A 21,634-nucleotide genomic window follows, 5' to 3' on the forward strand; every position below is an offset into this window, starting at 1 on the left:
AACGCATTCTCCAGCAACCCAACATGCCAATGAAGGACATCCTCACACTGGGGCGCTCACAAGAATTAGCGCGAGCTAGAGCAGCTCACATGGAACAACCGCCGGCAGCACAGATAAAGACGGAGACGGCCAACGTAGTAAGAGCAAACACACCACTGCCAAAAAGAGAACCGTATAAAGGAAGACTTTGGGGCAAGCCATGCAAGTGGTGCGGTGACCCAGCACCACACCCAACCACCTGCCCAGCCTGGGGAAAAATATGCAGTGCATGAGGAAAGCTCAATCATTTTGCTAAAGTCTGCAAATCAACACCGAAACAGGCAAACAACCCCACAAAGAAAACCGTCAAGATGGTGGGAGCCACACTGACCCAAGACTCAGACAGCGACACGGACAACGATCAGCACACAGTCCATGTAATTCACGCTGTCGGAGGCCGACATTTACCCACATGCACCGTCATAGTCAAGGGCTCCCCGACACAGGCGTTGGTGGACACAGGCGCGTCCATAAATTTAATGGCCATGGACGTGTACAACAACCTGTCACAATCACGACCAGCACTCCGGCCCACAAACATACAAGTGTTTGCATTTGGAAACAGCCGACCGCTAGACATAGCAGGGGTTTTCACAACCAACATTACCCACGACAACACGGAAATGGCCACCAAAGTATATGTCTCCAAAGACGGAACAGGATTCCTACTTGGTTGCCGCACGGCCCAAGACCTCAACCTGGTACACTTCGCCTTCGCAATCCACGTCCTAATGCAAGATTTCAAGTCCGTATTTGAAGGCATTGGATGCCTCAAAGGACCACCACTACGCCAACACATTGACAAGTCAGTGGCCCCCACAGCACTCAGACACCGTCGAATAGCGTTCCACCTACGACCCAAAGTGGAACAAGAACTACGTCTCCTAGAGCAAGCAGGAGTCATTGAAAAGGTGTCAGGCCCGACACCGTGGGTCTCCCCCATCGTAGTCGCCCGGAAACCCAAGCAACCGGAGGCGGTCAGAATTTGCGTCGACATGCGCATACCGAACCTAGAAATCAAGAGGGAGCGACACCTAACTCCTACAATAGATGACATCCTCAGCGAGTTGTCAGGGTCTTACTGGTTCTCCAAAATGGACCTTCGGTCAGGATACCATCAAATCATGCTACACCCAGAATCACGGCCCATCACCACTTTCTCCACCCACAATGGCCTCTGGAGATACAAGAGACTAAACTTCGGCATCTCTAGCGCAGCGGAAGTGTTCCAGCATGTCATCAAAGAGGTCCTGCAAGGACTCCCGGGAGTCCTCAACGTGAGTGATGACATCTTAGTCCACGCACCCACTGTGGAAGTACATCTGAAAAGGTTACGAGCAGTGTTCGCCAGATTACAAAGCAAGGGGCTAACGCTACATAAGGACAAGAGTGACTTCCGAAAACAAGAAATTTGTTTCTTCGGATAATGATTTTCTAAAAACTGAGTCGGACCTGATCCCCTGAAAGTCAAGGTCATCCAAGAAGCACCGGCTCCCACATCAGTTTCAGGGGTAAGGAGCTTCCTAGGCATGGTCACATACTGCAGTCGCTTCATGCAGACATCACAGGACCTCTGCGGCAGCTTACACAGGCGAATCGACAATGGCAATGGGGCGAGGAACAAGAGAATGCATTCCAAGCCACAAAAAGAGCGCTATCCGCAGAAACCACACTAGCGTTTTTCGACCCGCAACGGCAGTCACAGTTAGTCGTCGACGCCAGCCCCACGGGGTTAAGAGCAGTGCTAGCACAAAAGCAGGATTGCGGAGAATGGGCACCCATCGCATTCGCCAGCCGCACACTCACACCAACGGAACAGCGATACTCGCAGATCGAACGTGAAGCCATCGCCATACACTGGGGATGCCATCATTATCATCTCTACCTGTATGGGAAACCATTCTCAGTGGTGACAGACCATAAACCCCTACTACCTCTGTTCAAAGGCTCCTCCTCAAAACCACCACCGGGGATAGAAAAATGGATCCTACAACTCCAAGAATATGACTTTACTCTGGAGTACCAACCAGAGACAAGAAACCCAGCTGACTTCCTCTCCCGACATGCCCGCACAGCCACACCACAAGAAGCAGAAGAAGCACAGGAAACAGAGGAGTATGTCAGAATGATAGTAGAGCGCGCCAGGCACCTACCCATACTACTCAGCGAAGTGGTCTAAGCAACTGCCCAAGACGAATGTCTACAGCTAGCCATTGCAGCTACCAGGACGGGGAACTGGCGAGCCCTACAACGCCCCGACACCTTCAGAACGCAAGAAGCTCAAGCTCGACTACAGGCATTGTTTAACGTACGGCAAGAACTCTCCGTAAGCGAAGAAGGCTGCCTGCTGAGAGGCCTCCGTCTAGCCATCCCGTCCAGTCTGATAACCAGAACAGTATCCCTAGCTCATGGGGCGCACCAAGGCATCGTAAAACCGAAGGCCCGCATCAGAGACAAAGTGTGGTTCCCGGGTCTGGACAAACTGGTGGAAGACACAGTAAAACGATGCCTAGTATGCCAGGCCAGTGGCAGCCCAGACCCCCCAACGCCGATCATCACCGAGGAGGGGCCCACAGCGCCGTGGCAACAAGTCAGTGCAGACTTCGGGAGCCTTCCCGATGGCTCACACATGGTCATCGTGATAGACGATTGCTCGCGCTATCCGGAAGTCGGAGTCGTACATTCCACATCCGCCCATACGGTCATCCCCAAATTCGAGAAAATGATGGCCACCCACGGACTCTTCGGAGAAGTGCGCACTGACAACGGGCCCCCTTTCAACAGCCACGAATGGGCAGAGTTCTTAGCGTCAACAAACACTAGACATCGGCGCATCACGCCGCAATGGCCACAAGCAAACGGGGAAGTGGAGAGATTTGTAAAAACACTCAACAAAGTTATTCGCATATCGGTAGCAGAAGGCGAAAATCCGGAACGAGCCGTATATACCTTCTTAAGAGAGTACAGAGTCACACCACACGCCACCACAGGAGCCACCCCCAGCCAGCTCTGTTTTGGGAGAGTGGTGTCTGATGCCATCCCACATCATCCATCATGGGCAGCGAGGTTACCACCATCAAACAAGTCAGAAGCAAGAAGAGCCACCACCAACACGAAAGCCTCCAAGAGACGGAGAGCCCGTGAAACGACGATACGGATCGGAGACACCGTCCTGGTAAAAGACCGCCACCCAGGAGGGAAATTCCGCCTTCCGTTCGAAGCACAACCCTGGACCGTGACTGCGATGAAAGGTACCATGATAACAGCCCGACGAGGGCCAGAGACGGTAACACGCAACGCAGCACTGTTCAAACACGTACCCTATGCGACGACAGGCAAAAGAGACGAAGACAACGCTGGAGAATGGACAGACCTGAACATGGACACCGACGAGCCGGAATCCGCAAGCGGAGAGGCGGGAGATGTTCCGGAACATAGTTTAGCCCACCCAACGGCAGAACAAAGAGAGAGACAACCCAGCGGAGAAGTAGCATCCAACGAAAGAGCAGAAGGGAGCCAGGGGTCAAACTGGTCCACGACGGGAAGGTACCTGTTGAGGCACAATCCAGGCCCATCCCGGCGATACGAGAACTATGCCGATGATTGACCAACCCCAGGGCACTCACCCGGAGAGCCCAGAACAGTTCCAACAGAAAAGCCACACTGGCAAAGTAAACATGTTACCAGTTAGTTTTGATGTTCATGTTAAAAGATTCCCTTCCCCGTTGGGGAGGGATGCGGTGTCGTCACCGGCGCAGGACTGCACCACCAGAGGAGCACGAGAGTGGGGAGGCCATACCACCCCTTTGGCCAGGTCAGGATGGACTGGGCGCTGACGAGGTAAGGGGAGGTGACAAGTGAGAGAGCGTAGTTTAAACATTATCTATTTTAGATGTGAAATGCTTATATTTAACAATGCTGCATTAATAATATTTTTCATTGAAACGTATCTTAAACATGGAGAATTATTGTACGCATATACTAATATTAATAAGAAGAAATAATTGTATTTGAATTAATTGAATAGGTTAACACGTACGAAGATTGCATTTATTAGAATCCATAAGCCTTTAGTTAGTGTGAGTCGAAAACTAGCTGTGTAACTCTCATATTAAAGCATATTTTTTCTGTTTCTTCAGTGTGCTGACTTGCAAACGGCCATGACCCAGCATTTGTTCTTTTCTCCGCTTATTGTATCATTGACAGTTATATTCCCATCTGCATGCTAGCTGCTTTAGTATAAAGTTATACGCTTTGCAACAAAATATGGACACTTTCAAGGACATTGAACCACGGAAAAGAGAACTCTTGACCCGAAGAGCGTGCCAGAGAATGAAGTAACCCCGGATGTGCCACCTACGAAAAACGTCAATTATGAAGACCAATCAAAATGTTATAAGCTATCGTAAAATGACAAATGCATTACTTAATGTATAATTTGATAGGTTACAGATAGTGGGGTGTAGTGACTATCCAATAGAATTTTGGGGGAATGTATTATGAAAAAGGGATAAAAACCCATGACACAGGAGACTCGAGATCACTAGGTAGGGAATGATATTGATTGCATCCAGAAACTCTGTCACTTTGTTTGGTGACTTGAGCCTTAATAAAACCATCCTCACCCTTAGTAGCCCCATTACACTTTCTTCCTTATGAGGGAAGTGTCCCCTGCCCTTAGACTAGATAGACTGACGGTGATTCAACTGATGTCCTGAAGACGAAGACTGATCCTGTATGCTGACCTATTCCGAGTAGGGTAATTATGCTGCTGCTATTGAAATTCATCTATTTGCCTTTTCTTTCTAGGTACCAACTGCTGTATTTTTGATTAGAGACCTTAGTTAGATGTTTTCCAAATTGATGTTCTAAATTGTTTTGCATGAAGCCCAACATGCCGATGCTAATTAGTGGCTAGATGAGGCATTCACCTTGACTGACGTAACTGACGTAACTGACGTGACTGACATGGTGCTATGCTGAACTAAGACATATATGAGGTTCTATGCATTTTGATTTGTTTACCTTCATACTACTATCTTATGTTTGTGATCTTTGCATTGTTGAAACCTTATCATAGTTGCCGCATTGTGGCTATGCTCTTTTGGTTTGAGATTAATACATCTGCTATTAGATTGTAATCAATAGGGAATAAAATTCACAAAACTTCAACAAAGGTGTGGTTATTCATGACTGAAAGGTCATGGTTGCGCCGAAGGTTTAACAAATGTCTAAAGTGAAGTATATTGTGGTGATATATGTTGACAATATTATTGATATATTGCTTGATATATTGATCAGTTACCTCGTCTTATGGTGTCTCACCACTGGGTCCAAAGATTCATCGGCCTAAAACGAGTCCTAAACATAGAAGGACACGTTATCACAAGGGAGGAGCGGAAAGGGCGCCAAGACAGTTTGTAGGGGGATAACGAATAAAGCGGATGTACACCTCCACTACTGCGTCTCTGATTATTATTCAGGGCCCTCTCGGGCCTGACAAGGTCCTCCAGCGCATTTCAGTATGTCAACAGATCTTCCGACAGTGCTTCCCTTCTGAAAACTCTTCGCCAATGTGAATACCGAGTCACACGGATATCAATGGAAATTCAAGTTTATTTATTACAGTTTATTACAGGTCCCAATCGTCAATAACAACTGACTCCTTCAAGATTCTTTTAAAGTCTCCACTAAGTTAAAATCTACACACTTTCATCCCTTAGCAACCTGTCCAGCACATTCTAGAAATATTTTACAACATGATGCATGTCCCCACGCTTGTTTTGCCACCTGCATAGCCTATTTAGACAGACAACTTATATTCGTAGTCAGCAGTTCACCTCTGTCAGTAGCTAGTATCTTGTGAATAGTATTTATAAAATACTAAACACAGCATAGTCGTATTTGTTGCATTTTATACAAGCAAATAGACACATACGAGAATAGGAAAATGTTAACAAATTTAATAGACTGAATATCAGATCAGTATTTATTAAGTAAACGAAGGTCAAGAGCTCAGAGATATAGAAGGATAAGGCTGCCTCACATCAACATGTCTGACCTTGTTTGGTCACGGACTTACTTTAGGGAGAGAAATGCGGAGGTTTTCTCAAGTGATTTGCATATTACACAGGAAGCGCATTACATAACCAGTTAGTCAAGCTGAATTACAAGCAACTGTTTCCAATTGGCCCGCCTGCATTTTGCCTTGAGAATCTACGCACTTCTACGTTTCCCACCACTCGACTGTTGTCATGGAGACCAGCTTCTGTCATGCAGTCTTCCTGGTCCCGTGTGGCTGTTTCTTACAATGTATTCTGCTGCCACTACTGAATGTGCTATCTCGTCGTCTTTGACACTCTTGCCAATGCCACAGCGACTTCAGCTGTCTCAGGTAAATGCATGAAATCACCAGCCGGGTGTCTTTGTAACAAAGCGAAGACAAATGGCTCCCCCGCTAATAACAAAAAAAACTTACTGCCTCCTCTCAACGCACCTGCCATGACTGTAAGTGTACATTCACGACACACTGCATGATTCTTTTTTAATCCATTTAAAATATAGCTTGAAGTGGTACCAGTCTTATAATAGAAAACAGCAAAATCAATGTCATGCAAAAAAACGCAAATGCAGATCTTTTATGAAAGTATTAACCCTGGAATCAAAGAAAAAAATAATTAGGCCACAGCCTTACAATGTAATCAGATATTTGGTATTAGGATTGTGTATATAGCAGAGGAACATGATTTAGGTTGGAAATGGGACAAATGCTAAAAGAAGAAATGTTATGTTAATAATTTTTACAAACGAGAACAGAATATATAAAATTATAGAACTGTACAGAGGGATTCAGAGTGATATCAAATGGACAACGAGAGAGTAATTTTATATTGCATATGCCCCTTCAAAATTATCTTCCTCTGCTTCTGCCATAAACACAGGTACAGAGAAGTAATGGGTGAATCATAAAAAACATAAACAAATGTTTAGAATAACTGGCCTCTTGCCATCGAGACCTCACCACCCTCAGGATACTGTTTCCAAATTAAAAAAGAAATACCTGGCCTTCTGCCACCCATCCCCACCACCCTCTTAAAAAACCCTCCCATCCTTAAATATAGAAAAATACCTTTCTTCCTGCCACCCACCCACACTGCCCTCTCCATATACCCGCCCTCAGCCCCTCCTAAAATGGAAGAAAAATCTTGCCATCATGCTACCGACCTACCGCTCTGCATCCTTGCACCCCGTCTAAACTGAAATATAATTACCTGGCCCCCTGCCACTCACCTCCACGTGCTGTGCAATCCCTCCACTACCCATTGTTAACGCAAATGTATTAATTAGAAATTATTAATGAATGTTTATGTATTTTGAATAATGAAATAAGTAGAAAAATGAATAATGTAGAAAATAATTGAAATTGTGCGCTCGGAGGGTGGCCACCAGTATTAACAAAAAATATTAGGAAGAAGACTAACTTATACGTAATTAAAGAAAATGTAATAAAATAATGTAAAAATGTAACATATTGAAGGATATAACCTATGTTTTATTAATTATAGGCCTTAACTTAGCGAATGTCTAGGCTTAGTCTTACCAGGCCTCATGCAGAAGCTGTGTTTCTATTGGTAAAATGGAAAATGTTGACGAGCTGAACTAACCGTGAACTGCTAATTGTTTAATAAAATTTGCTTAGCAGAAGATTTTCACGTGAACCGACAGACAGGAGATGGTAGAATCAGAACTGTAACAATTGTTGTGTAAAGTGCACTGAGTGTACTTTCCCAGGACTCGAACAATGAAGACACTGACTGGAGAAAAAGATGCAACATTTTTTATACCTGACGAGCCGGATGATGAGAACATCGCAAGACGAATCAATCAATAACCTGTGAACTAGGAAATATTAAAATCTATAGATTTGATGTGTTTATTTCATTGGCTAAGTAAATAACGTACAACGAATCATTACATGACCTCGCGTTCACTCTGAGCCCACCGCCATTCTGCTTCCCGGTTATGGTGACAGGCTTATCAGGGCCTCCTCTATCTGCAGTATCATACAAGCTCCCCACCTACGCACCTACAGCTGCTTGGCGCAGCCATACTAATTACAGCTTTATGACTATACTAAGCCCACTCAATCAATCATTGAGCAACTTCTCTACCAAGTACTACCATCACCCATATTGGCTAACTGCCCCAGCCTTGATGAAGTCACCTGTGTGACGAAACACGTGTTGGCTGTATCTCCATGATGACTCAATGATTTCCAACACTTACAAATAAAGATACCATCTGCAAACAGGATTTGAGACTCGCTTCAACTTCATACTTCTCCCAACTCATTACGACACCAGGATTACCTATTCTCGTTTTACTGTTGGACATTACTCTCTGTGTGCTGTGGCCATCTTGTCCCACAACGTACAGCGAATTGACCAATTAGTAATTAGGGGATAGTATGGGTAACTTTGATATAACAACATGCAGAGGGAAGAGTTTCAGAGATGTTAGGGGAGAGTTCGCGCAAGCAGACCTTTATCGAAATTGCAGAGGTGACTTGAGATTCTGTCATTGGGCTCAACTCTCTGACTGAGAGCCTGATGCAATGCTGATCAACTGATGACCTGAGGACGAAGACTGATTCTGTTGCTGACTCATACTGAGGATAGGGAGATATGACAATGTGACTCTATTGCATTGCTTTTCCTTTCTAGGTACCAACTGCGCTGTCTATATAGTATTCCCTAGTTAGATGTTTTTCTTCAAATTTAAGTTCTAAATTGTTTTTGCATGAAGCCCCACATGCTAATGCTAATCTTCGTTATATAAGGTTTTCTCGTACATGACGTTACTGGACATGACTTAATGACTTTTGATTGGCTGACAAATTCTGCTGAACTTATGCCACTAACTGGATTATTAGGATTGATCTTCTTATTGATTTGTGCAAATGCTCTAGAATGTATCTTGATGCAAGCTCTGATTGGATTATGGTCATGGCATCTTTTGATTGACTAATCGTGGTTTGTTGAATTGAATAAAGTTCTGAAATAATTTTATGACTTAGTATTGTAACAAAAGGGCAATAAAACTACTAAACGTACATTTTGAGGTGTGGTTATTCATGGCTGAAAGGTCATGGTGTGTCTATCATTTGGTATTCTTGATTAACTGTTTAATGCTTGACTAATGTTATTGAAGCTGCGCATTGATTATTGTGTACACTTGTCACACTGTGGCTAGGATACTCCATGCAAATCAAAAGGTTAATCGACCTATACCCATCACCTTGTAAGTTTACTTATTAAGGACCGACGCGCCAACAGTTTTTGGTAGCAGCTTGATGGTTAGTTTCCTTGGAGAACTAGTTACATGGTGACTAAATAGTTATGGTAGTGGTTTAAGTTAGGTTAGTTATTCATCATTATTGAGTTTTAGGATTTTGTTTTTCTGAAATGGCAATTGTAGCAAGAATGATGTTCCCTTAAGCCCAGAAATGACTTTCCCAGGTCCTGGATCCTGTTAGTTATGTTGGCTATGTTCTCAGCATCTTTGTGATAGAGTGTGAGAAAGGTTGCGCTTGCACAGCTTATGCAAATTGCAGGTGAATTGTGACGTATGTGATGCAAGTTAGGGGGTCTGCATACTCCAGGTAAAGTTTTAGTAGGAGTGTGCGTACAGTATGAGAGTAGGGAAGTTGTCAAACTTCATATGTGTGTGGCGCTTTGTGCTCTAAAATTGTCCACATGGTTGTTGATGTACGGACCGTGCAAGGTCTAAGACTGCGGAGTATATTGACAAGTGTAGGAGACACTTGGTTACATGTTGTAATCTGGCTGGTTTCGTAGGTTGATCGGGCGTGGTCAACAAGTTGGTGTGTGAGTCGAAGAGAGTAAGGAAAATTCAACTGAGATTTGGCGAGTCCTATGTGCACCAGGACAGACCCTTTGCCCAGTTGAGAATAAAATTTGTGGGTCGAATTTTGCTTGCGAATCTGGGGAACTGAGAAAGAGGAAGAGCTGCATGAGCGAAAGTGCCATCAGTGAAAATCCGTAAGGTTTCTGAAGCGATTGCGTTACCTTTCCTGTAGTAAATCAGCAGATTTGTTTTGAGTTTGGTTTTGATTAGTGCTCATAATATTTTGCATTAGTTATGAGAGTCTGAGTTTAGGAGGACAAGCCTCAAGACTTTGTCAGCCGCAGTACGTATGAGTGTGACATCCGTGGAGCCGCGCTGGGATAAGTTGGTTAGTGAGAAGAGTCACGAGCGGATTGGCAGCTGTCCTTGAGAGACAATTGGTTAAGAAAGCGAGTGAAGGGAAATTCTGGGAGTAAAAGTAATTTTGGGATTTGAATCGAATAAACACAACAGTAGCAATATGACGTTTTTCAAGGCATTAAAGAGTGCTCTGAAGGGAGACATGTTTATTAAAGCGACTGTGGGAGAGCCTACCCCACCGGAAAATAATCCAGCTTATAATGTGATGGAGGAACGAGGTGTCGCGCCATGTCTTTAGTTAAAGCAATGGTGCAAATTGACAGAGAAAGAGGGAGTTTTAACGTTTCCTGAGCATGGGACGTTTAATTTGAGAATTTTGGATCAGTTACGAATGTCGCTGTATGATATGAGACCGCTTCCAAGACCTGCACAGTTTGAGGCTTTAGCTGTTTGGGAGCTGATAGCGAGGCAACAGCAGGAAATGAAGTTTCAAAGAAGAATAAAAAGAGTAGAGAAGTCTTTAGCGGAAGCGAGATGGGATTGGGAAAAGGAGAAGTGGAGGGCAATGACACTGCAGGATGTTAAGTTGTTTCCTACTATCACAGAGGAAGATGGGGCAGAAGAGAAAGACGAGACTAGCAAAAGTGATAAGAGTTCGTCTGGAGGAAAAAAGAAGCAAAAGACCTACATAGTAGAAGAAGACTCAGATATTGAGGATCTTTTTACTCAGATGCTGAGGGACTGACCTCCACCATATGCAGTGCATGAGGGGGGTACAAGTACTAGTTCCACTCCAACAGCCCCGGCACAGGCAGCGGGGACAGTGATTCCAGTACAGATTAATGGTGAACAGATATCAAATGGGATGCAGGGTGATACTAGTGTATTGACTACTTCAGTGGTCCAGGCACAGTTGCATTCCCCACCGATACAGAGGATTTATCCTGAAGTGCCAGTTCTTGCGACAACTTTGAACTCAGTGGTGCCTACGGAGCAAGTGGTTCCGAGACCATCGTTGGTCCAGACTGAGCCGACTCCGATAATGATGCCCCAGGCACAGCCACAGGGTATGCCGAGGTTTATACCAATGACAGGGACACATTCAGATTTGACTCCAGTCATGCATCAGAGTATGGGAGTAACTCTCCCACAGAATGATGGTGCTAGAGCAGCTCCTGATGCAATATCGCTGCCGATTACTTTTGGTCCAGCGATACCATTATTTGCGCAGAAGAAATCAATCACAGGAGAACAAGGTGAAATGTCTCAGAGCCTAGAGAGGAGGGGAATAAGTGAACAGGTTCAAGTAGTCTCTTCCGTGGGTCAGACTTTTGATGGATCAAGGTCCTTGTTGGATCTCAGTCCACTTGTCGCACTTCCTGATGCCGTAAATGGCCTGAGTGCAGGTCAGAGCCTGAAGTTATTGACTCCACAGACTCCAAGAGCAGTGGTGCAACAAGCACCAACACCGAATGCAAGTAACATTACGTTAAAGGGATTGACAGCACAGCAGCTTAATGAATGGTTAGATAGTTTGAAGACACCGCAAAATGCATCCAGGGGGAAAGAGCAGATTGATCGTGTCAGGTTGATCACCGAAGTGACAGAGCTAGTTGAAGGATCAATGGGGTTGAATAGGTTAGAATCCTATACCGAAGCAGAATTGAGATACATTTGTCCCAGAGTTATAAAAGAGGTGAGCAAGGTGCATCAGAAATTGGCAGACTTGACAGAAAAAACATGACATAGATATTGAGAAAACAAAAGACTTGAAAAGGAGTTATAGATTAGATTTTGAGGCAAAAGATTTTGAACACATGAGATCAGCTGGAATGAAATCACACCTTAAAGAGTTACTGCAGAGTGCAAAAATTAGGGGAGCCTTGGAAAAGTGGGAAGGCAGACGGGCAAAGAAGAAGGATAAATGGAAACAAGATTCGCAAGAAGTGTACAGAAGGATAGAGATCAAGTAAAGATTTTGCCCATGAGAGAAATTCCAGAGTGACAGTTCGTTCACGTTCCTCTGCATAGGAGTGACATTCTGGGGGTCATTCTGACCCTGGCGGTCGGTGACCGCCAGGGTCACCGACCACGGGAGCACCGCCAATAGGCTGGCGGTGCTCCGTCGAGCATTCTGACCGCGGCGGTTCAGCCGCGGTCAGAAACGGAAAGTCGGCGGTCTCCCGCCGACTTTCCGCTGCTCGGGAGAATCGGGGATTCTGACACCCCCTACCGCCATCCTGTTCCTGGCGGGTCTCCCGCCTGGAACAGGATGGCGGTAGGGGGTGCCACGGGGCCCCTGGGGGCCCCTGCAGTGCCCATGCCAATGGCATGGGCACTGCAGGGGCCCCCGTAAGAGGGCCCCACAAAGTATTTCAGTGTCTGCAGAGCAGACACTGAAATACGCGACGGGTGAAACTGCACCCGTCACACCTTCCCACTACGCCGGCTCCATTCGGAGCCGGCGTCCTCGTGGGAAGGTAGATTTGCCCTGGGCTGGCGGGCGGCCTTTTGGCGGCCGCCCGCCAGCCCAGGGCAAATCTTAAAATACCCTCAGCGGTCTTGCGACCGCAGAGCGGTATTTTGTCGGGGGAAGACTGGCGGGCGGCCTCCGCCGCCCGCCAGTCTCAGAATCACCCCCTCTGTCTTTTACAAATGATTATCCAAAATTGAGGGAGAAACCAGTCGAGGTGTATCAGCAGATAGACAGGTTTGTGAAGCTTTAAAATGTCTCTGGGAAGATCTGAATACTTTGTTGGAAATAGTGGTTCCAGCTGATTTGTGGGTCGAATGCAAAAGAGCGGTCGATTGGCCAACAGGTGAACCAGAAGTAATGAAGCATTATTATAAGGTGATTGAGTTCCTGAAGATGAGAATTTCACCTGAAAATATTGACTGGCAGAGGATTGACCGGACAGTGCAGGAGGTGAAGGAGTCGATACATGCGTACTATGAGAGATTGTTAAAGGCGTTCAAGGAATATAGTTGCAAGGAAGTGATTGATCCGAAAGACATGCTGCACTTTGTGTTCAGGTTTGTGGAAGGATTGAGACCTGAAATAGGTCAGATGATGAGGAGTCATTTGATTTGTTGGCAAGCAAAGCCGATTAGTGAGGTGTTGCAGGATGCAAAATGCTGAAGTGCTGAAATCGAGTTGAAGCAGAAAAAGTTAAAAGAGAAAGCGATGGTGATGGAGATCAAGGCAGCTCAAACAGGAGTACAGGGAACTTATGTTCAACAGATACCACAGCAGCAGGGAACTGTTATGTTCCAGCCTCAGGTGAGAGGTAGGGGACGTGGAATTAATATGAATCGTGGTCCAGATTTGAATACTGTGGTGGTTTAAAATGATGTGCAAGGGATGAAGAAGATGTTACCGTGTCACATTTGCGGGGCCGTGGGACACTGGAGGTGGGAGTGTCCAACAGTGGTGCAGGAAGGTGTTGTACAGCAGAATGATGATGTCAATACAATGCAAAATGTCAGAGTGCCTAGAATGAAAAGTGTTAATCAAAATTTTCAGAATAACATGAATCAGATGCAAAATTTTCAACCCATGCAGCAAGTGCAAGTGCCGCGGGCACAGATAACACAGTTGCAACCACTGCAGCAGCAGTTTCCTATAGCACCTAGACAGCAAATGCAGATACCTCAAGCCCCGATGGAACAGCAAAAGATAATACTTACTCCACAGGTCACAGGTCAGAGACAAGACAGAAATAGTGTCACAGTACACCAATTTCCGTTACACAGTGAGAATGAAATAAATGGTGAATGGATGAGTGATAGTTCAGATGAGGAGCCATGTGTGCTTGCAGGTTCCTTAGAAGTAGATCAGAGAGGTCCCTATGTGAAGGGAAAGGTGATGGGTCACAAGTTTCATTCTTGGTAGATACAGGAGCTACACGCACAACTGTAAGGAGTGGAGAAGTACCGAATTTACCTCTTTCAGGAAGAATGGTCCAGGTAGTAGGGGTAGCAAATAAACATTGAACTAATCCGATTACAGATCCAGTACAAGTTGAGATTGGCAACTTCCAGGGACTACACAAGTTTGTGGTCTGTGATTCAAGTCCAGTATCCCTACTGGGAAGGGACTTGTTGTGCAAAACAAGATGTTCAATTACTTGGTCAACTGATGGAATTGAAATCCAGACAAATAGCGATGATGAGAAGGACACAGCTCCTGAAACGGAGTGTGAAATTACAAATTAAGTGTATCCATTGATTAATTTTTTCCCATGTTCACAGTGAAATAGCTACATGCAGACTTACAGGGAACAGTGCAGGAAAACGTTTGGGACTTAACAGGAAAAAAAAATAGGTTTGATCAAGGGAATGGAACCGATTAAAGTCACTTGAAAGCCGAATGTAGTGTTTCCGCAGCTTCCACAGTACAATATGGCACAAGATGTCTTGATGAAAGTGGAACAGATAATCGGAGACTTTGTGAAGCAGGGAGTTTTAAAAGAAGTGTTCAGCAGCCCATGTAATTCACCGATAATGGGTTGAAAGGAGGCATGTGGGAAAGTACGAATTGTTCAGAACTTGAGAAAAGTGAACGACATGGTGGTCAAGTGTTGTCCTGTAGTGACAAATCCAGCAGTAATAATGTTTCAGATATCCTGCGATGCAGAATGGTTCACAGTGGTTGATTTGTCACAAGCTTTCTTTTCTGTGCCTCTTCATGAGGATAATCAGTTTCTTTTCAGTTTCAAATTCCTAGACAGAGTGTACAGATGGTGCAGGCTTCTTCAAGGGTACACAGAGTCTCCATCCTTGTTTAATCAGATCCTGAAAAAGAACTTGGAGTCATTGGAATTACCGTATCTATCGATTCTGGTACAGTACATTGATGATTTGTTGATTGCATCAAAGACAAGGGAAGAGTACTGTATAAGTACGACTCGATTGCTCTACTGAATCATTTGGGAAAGCTTGTTCATAAGGTGTCACCATTGAAGTTGCAATACTGTCAGAAAATGGTAGAGTACTTGGGTCACCAAATTGAGAAAGGGTCAAGGAAAATATCCAGGGAAAGGATCACAATGATATTGCAGAGAAGTCCCCCGACTTCACAGAGAGATGGCAGGATGTTTCTGGGAATGGTAGGTAACAGCCGACAGTGGATTCCAATTTTTTTTTTCTTGTCCTCATTCATCCCAGGCACAAGGGCCCATATTTATACTTTTTGACTTCTGTCCCCTGGGCATCGTCATTGGGCATAGTGGCATGTAGGGGGGCACAAATAAGGCCCCCCTATGCCACAATTTTTTTTTAAAAAAAATACTTACCTGGACTTACCTTAATGTCCATGGGGTGGGTCCCTCCAGCCTTGGGTGTCCTCCTGGGGTGGGCAAGGGTGGCAGGGGGTGTCCCTGGGGGCAGGGGAGGGCACCTCTGGGCTCATTCTGAGCCCACAGGTCCCTTAACGCCTGCCCTGACCCAGGCGCTAAAATCCGGCGCAAATGCGGGTTTTTTAGACCCGCCCACTCCCGGGCGTCATTTTTGCCCAGGAGTATAAATCCGACACAATAGCATCGGAGTCATTTTTTAAGACGGGAACGCCTACCTTGCATATCATTAACGCAAGGAAGGTGTTCACGCAAAAAAAATGACGCTAACTCCATGAACTTTGGCGCTAGACACGTCTAACGCCAAAGTATAAATATGGAGTTAGTTTTGCGTCGAATTTGCGTCTAAAAAAACGACGCAAATTCGGCGCAAACGGAGTATAAATATGCCCCCAGGTCTTTTTCCTTCGCTCTTGTGATCAACCATTCTCCTTAACCCGGGGAGGGAGGGGCCTCCTTCTTTCTATCTCAACAAGTCTGCCTCACAGTGAAGTTAGAGGAAGGAATTTCGAGAGACAGCAGGGAAGAAATAATCATGGGACAAAATTTATATATTCACCAATTGTGCTTCCAACCAGGCTTTAAAAGGTAGCCAGATTTTCCTTGACTTAGTGATACCCATTACCGTATCCATTTTAAATATATATTTCACTTTGTCCAACCATTCTTTAGCTTCAGACGAAAGTACGATGTTTATGGGCCTAGAGGAAAGGGCGCAGCCCTCTGTAAGTAAGGTGATCGAGGTGGTCCCGAGTGAAGTGAGTGTGGAAACGGCAGTAGGTGATAACAGTAGGTGATAACAGCGGAGGAGAAAAAGATCAGTGCTCGGTCTCTGCGGTGGATCTTAATTTACAAGAGGATCAGACTGGTGACACTTCCCCAACTTTAATGCAAAATGATAATCTTGCGTTGGGCTTCGCGCAGATGTCAAGGACGGAGGATGGGGGGCTATTTGTCTTTCTCCCACGGAAGAGATGATTATGAAGCTAGTGGGGGAGATCAAAAGAGGTTTCTAGGTATCCGAGACAAACCAGGCCGGTATAAAGGAGATGTGTGAGGCAATGGAAAATAAATTTGACTTGTTGGCAAAAAGAACGCAGCTGCTGGAAGAATCTATGGAAACTCTACGAGAAGATATAGCACTGATTAAGCAGGATTTGTGGAAGTCAAAGGACTGTGAGCAGGACCTACGCGATAAGTTTGAAAGAATTGAGAATGCGGCAAGGAGAAATAATCTGAGAATTCTAAAGATACCGGAGGGGCAGGAGGGGAACAATATTAGGACATATTGTGCCTCACTTATTAAGAACTCCCTACAGTTGGAAGAATACGAAAGGGAGATTGAGGTGGATATACAGAGGGTACATAGGGACCGTTTAGGAGAGACCCTGCCAGGAAGAAACCCCGGAAGATTTTGATCAACTTTCTGACCAATGCTCTAAAAGAGAAGATCTTGTTGTAAGCTTTAATACAGAAATCATTAAGAGAGGATGGTTTTTCCTTTGAAGTTAGGTCGGATCTTGCCAGCACAACTCTTAATAGGCAGTGGGAATTGGGTAATCGTATTGAGGATTTCAAGAAGCTGGATGCGTCAGCGCAACTCAAATTTACAGCTATTTTGCGAGTGATGTACAATAACAAGATGTACAATTTAAGAGACATAAAAACAGCGGATGATTTACTAGAGTCAATTAGAAGTGGAACATCTTGAAAGATGGGGGTAGTATCCCCCTCTAAACGTCCCTCTGGTCGGTTTCCTTTTGATGGCACTCCTTATCTAGGGCTTTACCAACCTACCCATATGAGTCAGGGATGGGTTTCCCGGGGGTGGGAGGTCAGGGGGGGCACAGTGGGGTAGCGGGGGAGCACAAGGTGGGGAGCATTAGGGAAAAAGAAAAATATATATATAAAAGAAAAACCTCTTTCACCCCAGATTCACCAGGGCATAGCAGAGTTGAAATTAAGAACAGGAAGAGATAGGCGACGTTGATGAGACACCAGGTAGGGACAGTAGTCTCCTTCATATTATGACATGGAATGTAAATGGGCTCAGAATACACGGTAGGAGAAAAAGAATTCTGCAATACTTGAAGGACTACCCAGCACACATTAATATTTTGCAGGAGACCCATTTGACGGGGTCTGAAAGTTCTAAGTTATTCAATTCTCAGCAGTGGGTTAGGCAGGTGGTTTCTACAGAGAATATTACTAATATTGGGGGTGGCTATAATCATCAAACAGCAACTTAATGCGGTTCTGTTAAAAACTGCGGTGGATAGCATGGGCCGTTGGGTTATTATTAAACTTCAGATCCGAGATGTAGTGATAACGGTGGTTGGTTTTTATGGTCCAAACTCTGATGATTTAGAACCAATGAAGAGAATGTTTTTTCATCTCTTGGATTTTCCTGACCCAATAGTTTTGGGGGGTGATTTTAATGTTTTGTTGGATAATGACTTAGATAGGTCACAAAGTTCTAGGTCCACAGTTATGTTAAAATCTCAGAGTTTTTTAAAATTCAGGATGAGAGAACTGGGCCTGCAGGATATTTGGAGAGTAAGAGCTGGTACACAACGGTTTTTTTCCTTCAAGAATAAGAAGTATGGTCATGCATCCAGAATAGATTTTTTTTTGATAGATCAGGGACTGGTAGACGTGGTTGACAACTTAGAATATAAGGCCGCACATCTGTCAGATCATTCTGCCGTTGTTTTAACAGTGAATCTTAGCACCAAAAGAGAGATGAGAAGGTGGACATTAGACCGAGCATTATTATTGGAGGATGAGGTGAGGTCCCAATTGTTTATAGAGACTGAGGAATTTTTTAAGTTTAATATCGGTTCTGCTTCAATAAGCATGGTTTGGGACACGTTTAAGGCTTTTCTAAGAGGCAAAATTACGAGTCTTACTATTCTTAGGAATAAGAAGTACAGGATGGAAATTAAGGTGTTGGAAAGTAAATTGAATGAGTGTGATCGCGTGGAGATGGGTGGCTTAGAATCTCTAGAGCAGTTAGAGGTTATGAGGTCTCATTTGAAATTGCAATTAGAAGCGTTATTACAGTCTAGGTTAAAAAAAAGATGGGAAGCCAGCAAGTTGGCTCTTTTAGAATATGGAGAGAACCCTAGCAAACTGCTGGCCTGGAAAGTCATGACTGATAGGACAAAAAATGAAATTCGAGAGATCCTTGATCAAAAGGGGCAGAGACAGTCTAGTTCCCACGATATAAGGGAGGTTTTTCAATTGTTTTTCTCGGGTCTAAATAAGGAAGATACTGTGGTAACAAATGAAGAGGTTCGAAGTTGGTTGGAGGCGGATATACTCCCTAAAAGTTCAGACATAGAAAAGGAAATGATAAATCAGAAAACTATGATGGAAGAGATTAAGTCAGCAATTATGTCAACTAAGGGGGGGGAGCGTCATGCCCTGACGGTATTCCAATTGAATTATATAAAATGTTGGGGGATGCCATTGTTCCGATAATGTTGGCCTTGTTTGTGGAGATATACGATAAGGGTGAGGAACTTCCAGAATCATGGAACAGCGCCATAATTACGGTGGTTTTGAAGCCAGGCAAAAGTCCAGTTAGGTGTGAGTCATATAGACCAATTTCTTTATTGAATGCTGATTATAAGGTTTTTGTTAAGGTTCTGGCAGATAAACTAAATAAAGTGGTGGGTGGTCTTATACATACGGATAAGATAGGATTCATGAAGGGGAGGTATTTACATGAATTGACAGGGAGTTTAATAGGGACGATTGATATAGCCACATCATTTAGCCTCCCTTTAGCTGCAATAATGTTGGATGCTGCAAAGGCATTTGACAGGGTGAATTGGGTCTTTCTCTTTAATGTTTTAAAAGAATATGCTTTTGGGGATACATTTTGTCGGGTGATCCTGCTAATTTAGTGGAAACCAGCAGCTAGGGTTTTGGTAAATGGAAGTTTGACTCCTCTGATCCAAATATTTAGGGGTATGAGACAGGGATGCCCACTTTCACCATTATTGTTCAATTTATATATTGAACCTCTTGCCAGAAGAATCAGACAGGAGCAGAAAATTCCTTCTTTTGTATACTCGGAATGGGAGAAAAAAGCCTCCCTTTATGCTGATGATTTGTTAGTCTGTACATCTGATTTACATATGGCTTTACCAGCCGTCTTGGATATAATTGAGAATTTTGGTAAGGTAATGGGCTATCAGATAAATGCTAATAAGACAGTTATAATGGCATGGAATCAGAGCATGGGGAATCGTACTAGTAAAAGTGAAATGAAGTATCTTGGTATTATGATACTTCAAGATATTGAGCAAATTGCATACGCTAATCTTAGTATGTTACGGAGGGAGTGCTCTAAGCTGATGAAAAATTGGATGTATTTACCTTTATCAATTTTGGGTAGAATTAATTTAGTTAAAATGATCATTTTATCTAAAGTTACTTTCTTATACAACTCAATCCCTTTACTGTTTGATAAAGTTTTGATTGGCAAATTTCAGCAAGAAATAAATTCATTTATTTGGGCACAGAAGGGAGTGAGGATTTCTTGGAAAAAGCTGCAGAGGAAAAGGGAAAGAGGCGGATTAGCATTACCTGATTTGCTAGTATATGGTTGGGTGTTCCAACTTAAAAATGTCAGGATTTTGGGCCCTTCTTTAGGTACCACAGACATGGGATGTATGTTCAAGGCTATGTTAGCAGAAGTAAAGGAGGGTTTAAACCATTACTTGTTTAAATTTCGGGATCCCTAATTCTTCAAAAAAATCAAGCTAAAACTTCTGCGGGATGCTGCCCAATTATGGCTTAGTGTCAGGTCTCTGTTTAGGATTGATTACTATAGCAAATGGTCACCTATCTGGGATTCGCCAGGTACGCCAGAGTGTTTGAAGGATGTTTTGGCCATCCCAATTAAAAAGGCAGGTTTTAAATACTGGGGAGAGCTAGATAAGGAAGGGGACTTACTGTCTTGGGAGGAAATTTCACAGAAAACAGGTGGGGCCTTGTCGAGTGGATTCCAAATTTTGCTGAAATCTCAAAACCATTGTAAAAGCTGACACACACGGATGTTACTGATTCCAAAGCCTTAGACGAGGAGCAGATGAAAGCATTCACTAAGTTGAGAGAGAGTTTGTACAGAGCTCCAGCATTAGGTATGCCTGATTACACAAAACCATTCACATTGTTTTGTCATGAGCGTGATGCATGTTCATTGTCTGTTTTGACTCAGGTCCATGAAGGTGCTCATCGCCCAGTAGCATATTTTTCAGCTACCGTGGACCTGGATGCAGTAGCCTTACCAGGTTGTTTGCGTGCAGTAGCCGCAGTTGGAAAAGCCTTTCACAATGTGAGGGAGGAGTGATAGGATATCCCCTGATGGTAATGGTCCCTCACTCAATTGAGATTTTACTGACAAGGAAGAAAACGCAGTACTTGACGGGTGCACGACTGACAAGGTAAGAAACAAGTATTTTGGGCGCTCCTAACGTTACACTTAAAAGATGTATAGTGCTGAACCCGGCAACTTTACTTCCAAGTGACACTGCTGAAATTGAAAAAGAAGAAGACATTGAGCATAATTGTCTTGAAGTGACTAAGTTGTGCAGTAAACTGAGCCTTGACATTAGGGATTCTCGATTGGAAGAAAATTACCAAATTGTCCTTGTTGATGGTTCTTGTCTCAGAGATGGTACAGGAACTTTAAGAGCAGGTTATTCCGTGTGCACAATTACAGGTACTTTAGAAGCCTCCTGGCTTTGAGGAGTGTATTCTGCACAAGTAGCAGAGATGGAAGTTCTTACTAGGGTGTGCCATGTTTCTGTGAGGCTGAGAGTCACTATCTATACAGATAGCCAATATGGTTTTGGAATTGTTCATGATTTTGGTCAATTGTTGCCACAGAGGGGTTTCCTTACCTCTACTGGTTCGCGGTAAGGAATCGTGAGAAAATAAAGGAGTTGCTGTATGCAATACAATTGCCTGAAGAGATTGCTATGGTGAAATGCAGTGCACAT

This window comes from Pleurodeles waltl, chromosome 11 (genome assembly GCF_031143425.1).
Source record: "Pleurodeles waltl isolate 20211129_DDA chromosome 11, aPleWal1.hap1.20221129, whole genome shotgun sequence".
Classification (NCBI taxonomy): domain Eukaryota; kingdom Metazoa; phylum Chordata; class Amphibia; order Caudata; family Salamandridae; genus Pleurodeles; species Pleurodeles waltl.